This window comes from Cupressus sempervirens, chromosome 2 (genome assembly GCF_028749045.1).
Source record: "Cupressus sempervirens isolate cs-2001-9-10 chromosome 2, ASM2874904v1, whole genome shotgun sequence".
NCBI classification, from domain to species: Eukaryota; Viridiplantae; Streptophyta; class Pinopsida; order Cupressales; family Cupressaceae; genus Cupressus; species Cupressus sempervirens.
In genome coordinates, this window is record NC_143119.1 from 745,981,986 (window position 1) to 745,991,656 (window position 9,671).

The 9,671-nt window shown below is 29.3% G+C and overlaps 1 pseudogene across 1 annotated transcript; it reads right to left on the bottom strand.

Annotated features, from left to right (window-relative positions):
- Window positions 1–1,898: 1,898 nt before the first annotated feature.
- On the bottom strand, window positions 1,899–4,563 carry LOC149575548 (leucoanthocyanidin dioxygenase-like; annotated as a pseudogene). The gene is made up of 5 exons (XR_016359689.1): window positions 4,107–4,563; window positions 3,674–4,004; window positions 3,479–3,512; window positions 2,994–3,143; window positions 1,899–1,969 (listed from the first exon to the last, which is right to left on the bottom strand). The product of XR_016359689.1 is annotated as a leucoanthocyanidin dioxygenase-like (transcript).
- Between the last annotated feature and the right edge of the window lie 5,108 nt (window positions 4,564–9,671).

Here is a 9,671-nt window from a genome sequence, read left to right on the forward strand (position 1 = left end):
AGGATTAAAATTTTAAAAAACTTAATAGAAGTTTTAATTAAAATATTTAATATAATTTAATCAAATTTGATTAACATTAAAAAATCATTTAAAAATAATTTTTAATTTATCAAATTACGTAAACATTAAAAAATTAAAACTAAAAAATAAAAATAAAAATGTTTATAGTTGAAATAGAAAATAGTACTCACTACTTCAAATATTTCATCTTCAAATATCATTCTTAGAATAGTAGTTCCTCTATAACACCCAAAATTTATGAGCCAATATAATGATTTTTATAATTTAAAAAATAAAAAATCTTACACATATAAACATCAAAAAAATAAAAAATAAAAAAAATCTATCAAACTATATTATCTAATAATAAATTTTAATGAAAGGTATAATTAAACTAGAGAATATGTTTTAAAAAGATGAGCAAGTGTCACCTAGTGCATGTACTTGTCCTCATAGTTTTTATACTAATTAGAAATAAAAATTTAAATATTCAATTTAATACTTTAATTACAATATTGTATAGTTTTGAAAAAAATCTGTATAAAAATTAATAACAAAACATAAAAATTTTAATACTGAATTTAATACTTTTATTACAATACTATATATATTTTGAGAAAAATCTATATAGAAAAATAGTTAAATGTAATTGGTGAAATTAATATGAAAAATCTATGCTAATTAGGATGATAGTATATGGCCTAAATAAAATTTCTCCTTAGTATTGACTCAAAATAGCTAAAATTTCACACTTGTGTCACATTTTTTTTTGAGGAAAATGGAAAACAAAAATATTGTTTTTCAACTTGGACCACCTAAACTTTGTACTTATGATTTCATTCTTAATTTTTAGCAAATAGTTAGATATATTATTTCTAGATTTTTTAGATTTTTTAAGTGAGATCAATGGGATGTCACATATGTACACCAAATTTTTAAAAAAATTATATACATTTTTCTACTTAGATAACTTGAAATGTTACAAAATGGAGGGAAAATGATTTTTGATGCATAAAATATGGAGGAAGCCTCCTTGAAGAATGATACCTAATGCCCATAGATTAAGTTTATTTTTTAGATTTTCCAAATCTTGAAAATTATGTCTTTTTGGTAGTGTAGTTGATCAGGATTTTGTGTTTGAACTTTACCTTGTTAAAGAACAAGTTAGTGGGTCAATGATAGACTCATGACCCCTTGGTATAAATTCACTCTTTTTATATGTAAGACCTTTTAGTTTAAAAATTTGTTTGATGTATAGTTATGTATTATATATTTGGAATGTATGATAGTGATAAATACCTTGCCAAATTATCACACAACAAAATTATAAAACGTTGTTGTCACACAAAAAAATTACAAGAACATTGTACTCTAATGAAATAAATGACATTGAAACAAATAATAAAATAAATATATAAGTATAATTCTTTATTTTATTTTCAACACATTAAATAATTATATATTGATATTGATTATTGTAGAGAACAATTCAAACTTGAATATTACATGAATATATTAAATAATTTTAAATAATAATATATAATATCAAACAATATAAACTAATATTTAATCATTTAAATACTAAATTTTATATTTAATATTTCAAGTTTGATAAGTTTGTAATCACGTGATTTCATAATAATCAAACTTAAATAATAAATGACCAAAACCAAAATGAGTACATAGATAAAAGTGACATATATAATTTTAAAATGCCTTTACTAATAAGTTGTGACAAGGGATAACCGGGAGCCCACAATCCAACAAAACATCACCATACAAGAAAAGAGCTCTTCAGAGTTCCAAAAGATTTTCCACCTTTATTCTGCAACTGACTCTTATTTACTTTGTCTTATTTTGTACACATTTACAGTTAGCATGGGGAACAATAATGGAGCTTAGTTCTGTTGTAGCTCTTCAACATGGCCCTTTCTATCCAGTCTTTTGCTAAAAAACTTCTGCATTTACTCTTTCTTGTTGGAATATTTAATGCAGTTGATCATTTTTCTTTGGAGCCAAACGCTTACTTACCATCCTTGACGACTTGCCAACAGTCATAAACATTTATTTTGGTAGGTGAGATTTTGAAATAGAAAATGAGGGGGAAAATATTTTGCCAAAGACAAAAAGGAATGTTCTGTCATTCATTCATAGATTCAGAGATCTAGAGAGACAGAGAGTAAAGGTGAAGAGTTGCAGACCAGAGAGAAGTTGAAGAGAAGTGATTAGCAGATCCAGTCGTCAGAGAAAAGGAAGTTCCTTTCATGCCTGCAGTTGCAAGTGTTTCTTCTCTGGTCATTCTGTAAGTTTATTATTTGTTTGTTTTGACCTGTTGAAGCAGTGATTACTCTAGGCATTGTAGTATGCAGCCATTAGAGCTATAAGTTTGAAATTTTTTCAGTTTGAAGTTTAGGGTTATTTTAGGGTTTTCTGGTTGAAGCCGAATGCTCCCAAATTTTGTAATGGTTTAATCAAGTTGAATAGTAAAGCAAACAAGCATACTTGAATCCATTACTTTTCCCTTTGTTTATTGCATTTGATAAGTTTATTGTTGAGTATTTCAAGCTTTGAGTCTCTGGTTTTAATGGTAAAAATATTCACGTCATAAGTCTGCACTCAGTATTGTCTATTGTCTTTGGTAGAAGTCATTCTCTGCAGTGGCTATCGAGTTCACTCGGTGCCTTCTTCTACCGAGTTCCACTCTCCTATGGCTACCGAGTTGCTCTTCTATCGAGCTCACTCGGTATCATGTGGCTACCGAGTTTCTCCTTTACCAAGCTCACTCGATATCCTTTGGCTACCGAGTTATTTTCTCTTCATTTATCGAGCTCACTCGGTAAACACTCTTGCCACTTGGTTTCTTTGGCTACCAAGCAAAAACTGTCACTCGGTAATAGTTGTTGCCGAGCAATTTTAGGGTGGTAAAATTGATTTTTTAGGGTTGTGCAAGTGATTTTTAGGGTTATTGGTGATTGAAATTTATTATTTCTCACATTTCCAAGGTGAACTTTCATAAATAGAAGGATGATCTTTGTCAATCACTGCTGAAAGAGGTGAAATAATTACTTCATCGTATGAAAAACCAAAGAGAATCCATGACATCCTTGCTCTATCCTTGTGAAGTAAACTCAATGCTCTATGCTCTTGTATATCCTATTGCTTATGACTTGTTTGTATTCTTACAATTCAATATCTTCAACATAAACTAATATCGATATAATCTAATGAATTGCTTATTATTATCTGTAATTTCAACCAATTGTATTCTTATGATTTGATATCTTCAAGATAAACCTATATCTATATAACCTAATGAATTGCTTATCACATGCAATTTCAACCAAATAACCATTATATTCTTATGATTTGACATCTTCAACATAAACCAATATCTATATAATCTAATAAATTACATATTACATATAATTTTAACCAAATAACCATTGTATTCTTATGATTTAACATCTTCAACATAAACCAATATCTATATAAACTAACGAATTGCTTCTTAACTACACTGTCAACCAACCAAATTAATCCTTTTACTCTTCGTGATCTAATATCCTTGGATCTAATAATAATTCTCAGACAAAATAAAAAGTTAGAAATAAGCCCATATCCATATAATCTACTGGTTTTACTTTAAAAGAAAAATACATGTACATTTGTTTACCTCAAGTGCATCAGCAACGTTAACAATGAGGACACCTGGAATACTTTGAACATCAATCCAATTTCCATCCTTTCTAATTTGCAGCCCTGGGGTTTCATCATGCAGAAGAAATGTGAGAACGTGGGGATCAGAGTGTGGAGAAATTCCAAGTACCAATTCTGGCTGAGGACAAGGTGGATAATAATTCATTCTGATGTGGATTTCTTTCTTTTCTCCACCAACTACCTCGTTCAATGTATTTTCATCTTCCAATCCCAGCCCTCTGCTCAGCACCTTCATCAAAACTTCCCACAATTTGTATATCTCCCTTGAATAGTCATCCATAACTTCCCTGCAAATAACAAGAATTATATACCCATAAGAATTTATTACATATAAGAATTAATATAAACCTCCACAAAAAATGATGTTTGAAGAGACGTAAACTGTCTACGTGAAATAAGAGATGTTTCTTCTGTGGGGAGGCAAGATAACGTTGTAATAGTAATCCCCCCAGTCCAATTTAGCATCTTGGGTGTATCCTAATTTGCTTCCATAGTGAATAGGGCTTCCATCTTGTTCATTTCTATACAATTCCTTTTCTTCAATGGGAAGATTGAAAAAAGCTTTGCCCACTTTTGTATTCGAGAGATCAGAGAGTTTGAGACTCCATTATTGATGATCTGAAAGAAACCCCAGTCTTTTGCAGCTTTTGAGATTTCTGCAATGATTTCTTGTTCTAAATGTGAGGCTCCCAAGCCAAGCAAATCAATAACTGGAACATGGGTGTTGTGTGGTTTGGAGGATTCAAGATTAGGTCTCACATATTGGAGAGGAACTTTTTCGATCCCACTCTCTGATAATGTCTGAGCTCTTGGTAAGTTGCTCAGTTCATCCATTATCGATGCATTCAGTCTTCAGAAATTGAGAGAGTTTGTGGGTATATTCAGAACTTAAATCTTATTTAGGATCTAGTGTTTGTTTTTACTTTGAACTCTTTTTTCAGCAGATTTAATCTTATTATATTAAGAAGGAAGTAAGTTTTTTTTTCCCAATTCTACTTGAGTAGATTTAAAGAATGTTTAAAAACTTATTATATTAAGGATGGAGTAAGTTTTTTTGTTTGAACTCTTTTTTGAATAAATGGTAGATGTAGAAACTTAAATCATATTATATTAAGGAGTAAGTTTTTTTTTCTAACTTTTCTTATTAAATTGAGTAAAGAAACGGAATGAAGCACAAATAAAGAAGATGAATATAACAACATAAGATTTATAATGGTTCCGCAAAATGTATGAATAACCTGATACAATTACATGTGCTGTACACAGCCATTATAAAGAGCTCTTAGATTGTGAAGAGTCTCCTTGAACAGATTTAGAGGATGTGTTGAAACTTAAATATTATCAAGGAGGGAATTTGTTTACCCTCCAAACTCTTCTTGAGCATATTTAGAGGATATCTAAGAACCTAAATCTTACTAAAAAGGGAGTTTGTTTTGTTTTCTGAATTTTTCTTGGTAAGATTTAAGGTTTGTGATGGCTAAATAAACACTCATTTTAATTGAAATCAGCTAGAAATTATTATGTTTGTAACAATAATTTGTGTACTGTACTATATATATATTAGTGGTTGTAGGAAGACATATCTTCAAAGTTTAGGAAGAATTAAAATAAAGGATAAAGTCTACAAAATATTATAACAATTTGTGTAATACCATTAGAAGGTGGCTCACATCTCAAAATATGTAATATCATGGAGTCCCAACTAAATGCAGCATCATCTTCTTCTTTAGAATTCTCCTTAGTAGGTGGCTAAGCATGAAAGAAAGAGATGATAAGCTATACTTAAGAGAACTTTCTAACAACTATCAAAGCTCTTAATCAAATACTCCTTATCAAGATTTCATGCAATGCTCAAAGCAAATAGATCTTAGCAAAAATTTATATCAATAATATTTTATCTAAGAACTATCTTAGTTCAACTTTCATTACTAGACACTGCTAATATTCTTTTACTTGTGTTCGGGTCAGCAGCCATTAATTGTTGCTTTTCTTAATAAAAATTTATCTTAATTCAAGAATGTAACAAAAAGAATATATGTAAAAATAAGATGTAGTCTTGAATGTATATAGATAAAAAAACTAATTAGATAAAATCTTGAAAAGAAGTTAGATTGTATATAAACATTCAGTTCATTACGAAAAGAAAAAGACACAAGTAAAATCGACATAGATTAAGTATAGAAAATGGGAACTATGATACTAACTCTATAATTGAAAATGATAACAATGAATAAACAATTTGAGAAACTAAAAACAACTTTAGAAAAGTAAAATAAAATAAAATACTTGCCAATCACATAGCAGCACAGACGCTTTAAAATACAAATATCAGTAGCTGCGGATAGGCTTTCACAACCCTCTCAATCTGAATAATCAAGTTGATAAAGAGTCACCATCAACACCAATAAACTATCTATCTATATATAGTTAATATGTGACGGGCATCTTGTAAGCAAGAGCTCGTTGTCTACTTTCTAGACAGATTTTTGATCCGTTGTGAAGGGATGTTTATAGGTTTGTCAATCAGGGAACTCATTTTTTCTAATGTGTTTTCCGCGCTTTTAGAACTAATGGCAGTGTGCTCTACCTTGGGAAAGTAAGTGGTCTGTCATCATTCTTTTCTTAGGGTTTGGATTCTATAAATTGTTATTTTATATCCTTTTGATAACGAAGTTTTATATTTTAGGCTAAATATAATATTTTTGTTAATTATAAAAAGTTATAAGGATAGATACAAAATCAAATAAACTTTCTGAAAAAAGAGATTGAGTTTAAAAGGTTAGGTTTATATATAATAAAATGTACTATATTTTGTGTATAAAGATAATGATAAGAAGGGGAGAATGTAATATTCAAAGTTCGATGATTTTTTTAAAGGTATCAAATAAGTGGGTATATTTGGGACAAATATGAGGATACATGTAGTTTATTATGAGATGATATCTGGAAAGAAATCTCCATGTTACTCATAAAAAACAAATCATTAAGAATTTCAAAATGAAATGACATTTTTATTTTTGATATTTCATGAAGTTTATATATATCTTGAACAAAATCTTTTATGTTTCATATCAAATTAATCCTTTTATAGAAAGGTAGAGAAAAAAATTCCTATATATAAACATGAAGTGCTTTAAATTGATATATCTATCTTAACTCGTAGATTTTTTGTTTTAATTAATATAAGTAGAGAATGACTCCAACTCTTTAGTATTAAAAACTATCTAAACAAGGGACAAGAGTGAAATCAAGAAAACATACACACACCAGATGGACTTAGTGTGTTTTTGACCTGGCTAAAACCATGTTACAAAGAAATATCCAAGTTATCCAATAGGTTTCACAAGAGTTAACACTACGTTAGATTCAAAATAACCTTACCCAAATTTACATCTTCCTTCCTTCTTTCTACTACTATCCAACCATATGTTTCATCAACACTTAAAGACTTAGGTGAATAGGAAAATGAAACATTTTTTACAACCACAAATATAGGGAAACCATAGAAGAAGGTGGGTCAGTGGAAATACAATGAGGTATAAAACCATTATTAAGGACAATTGTTTCAACGTAAGAAATAAGAAAACAATCCTTTATTCCATTTTGAACCTTAGAAACAAAGTTGATTTAACCTAGAAATAATGAGTTGGAGGGAAAAGAAAGAAACCTTGATCACAACATCAACCATTTTAGTGTTAGAAGCAAATCCGGTCTCGCAAATAATGTACTAGAAACTTAGAAGCAAATTTAGTATGAAAAATAATGTATTAGAAAGTAAATCTAGATAGTAGAATGGAAGAAGAAAATATGATATTTGTAAACATAAGACCATTTGGTTTCGCAAATAATATACTCGAAAGTTAGAAACAAATTTAGTACGGCAAATAATGTACTAGAAAGTAAATCTAGATAGTAGAATGGAGAGAAGAAAATATGATATTTTTAAACAAAAGACCAAGATTATTAAACACGATAATTGACCTAAATGATTGGTACCAAAATAATGCTTTTAGTGAACATAAATCCCACCTAGTTCACCAATCAACACTAAGATCTATCATTCTTATAGAATGACCTTACTAGGAAAGATTTTGAAAGATCAATTGCAACTAAAATGTATGCAAATAAAGCATATCTAAGGTATTTCTAGTCATAGAGTCCAATAACCTCATAAACTTTATGATGCTAGAAATAACGGAAAAAAATAAGTAAACAAGAGGATCATTGGGATGGGATGTGAATCCCACCTCCAAGTACCACCATCAACAAAATTTCTTACTCATCTTTATAATTGAAATAAACCATGAAGAAACCTCAAGCTAAAGAGGACAACTCCATTTTACACTCAACTATAGAAGATGAAACTTCATGAATCTAATGGTGAAAAAAGGGGAGAAAATGCCAAAATTTAAATCTGAATACATATGAAGCCCTTCCTAGAAGAATAAATCTCACATTCTAACAATTCTTTTCCAAATGAATTATAGGATCAGTGTTAGAAGGATAGGGGGAAATGGTTTTATAGGGCCCTTCACTTTTCCAAAAGCACAGGGATTGGTAGAAGTTTTGGTTATACTAGCAAGCTATAATATTTTATGTACTAAATATAAACGAGATGTTTATTGCTGTAGATCTATGAGATCTCAATGTTTCACTTATGTGAGTATCACCTAGATCCAATGAGTGCTAAGTGTTACAGAAAACTACACAGTTAAATCCTGATAGCAATATCCTAATTTGACTTGTTATACAAAATATCTCCACTTACCAATAAAATACTTGCCAATCACATCACAAGGCAGAAACATTAAAATTCCACTACTATGATCCAAATACTAGTAACTATGGATAGACTTTAAAATCAATCTGAATCTGAATAATATTTAAGTTAAAATTCCACTACTATGATCCAAATACTAGTAACTATGGATAGACTTTAAAATCAATCTGAATCTGAATAATATTTAAGTTGATAGAGTCACCATCAACACCAATGATCTATCTATCCAATGATCTATCTATACACGTGTGTGTGAGACAGTTATTAGATGATGTTAATATGTGATAGACATCTTGCAATCAAAAGTTCGCTGTCAACTTTCTAGACAGAGTTTGGATCTGTTGTTAAGGGTTGTTTATAGTAATTGAAGATAGGAATCCTGTATAACAGTCTCAATACATCAAGTTGGAGAGGGACTGGACCTCGTAATGCTGCAGTTCATAAAAAAAATATTACGAATAGAACCAGACCCCAACTCAATAATTAAAGATATTAGCTTCAGAAGATTTTCTACAAGCATATATACTTATAACACAGCTCTCAAACTACATTAAGAAAAGTAGTTGAAAGAAACAATATATATTCTTATTATTGGTCTTAGATTACACCCATGCGGAATGATGATAATGACATTCAGTTCGGATTCTTTATTGAGGATTGTTCTAGCTGATGAACATGGACCATTCCAACCAGTCCTCTGCTCTAAAACTTTTCTAAATATTCATTCCAAGATGATCCTTCATAAAGGAGGAGGATTGTGTTTGTCAATCCATTCTTATAGAGGTTAGATTGTCAGAAAAATTCATCATTGTCATATGTGAAATTTTAGTGAAGTTCGTTTGATGTATAGTTATGAATTTTCTATTTTCTTAAACATTTTGGGATCCATTATATTAATAAATACTTTATTGAATTGTCAACAACAAAATTGTAAGAACATTATGCATGAATGAAGTCACTGACATTGAAACAAATATCAGATGTTTATAATGGGAATTCTTTATTTTATTGTTATTACATTAAATCATTATATGTTAATATTAATTTTTTTACAAATAATTCAAATTTGATAGCTAGATAATATTACATGAATATTAAATACTAGTATATAACAGTAAACTAGCAAAGTATATAAATAATATTTAATCAACTAATTAATAAATTTTAAACTAGA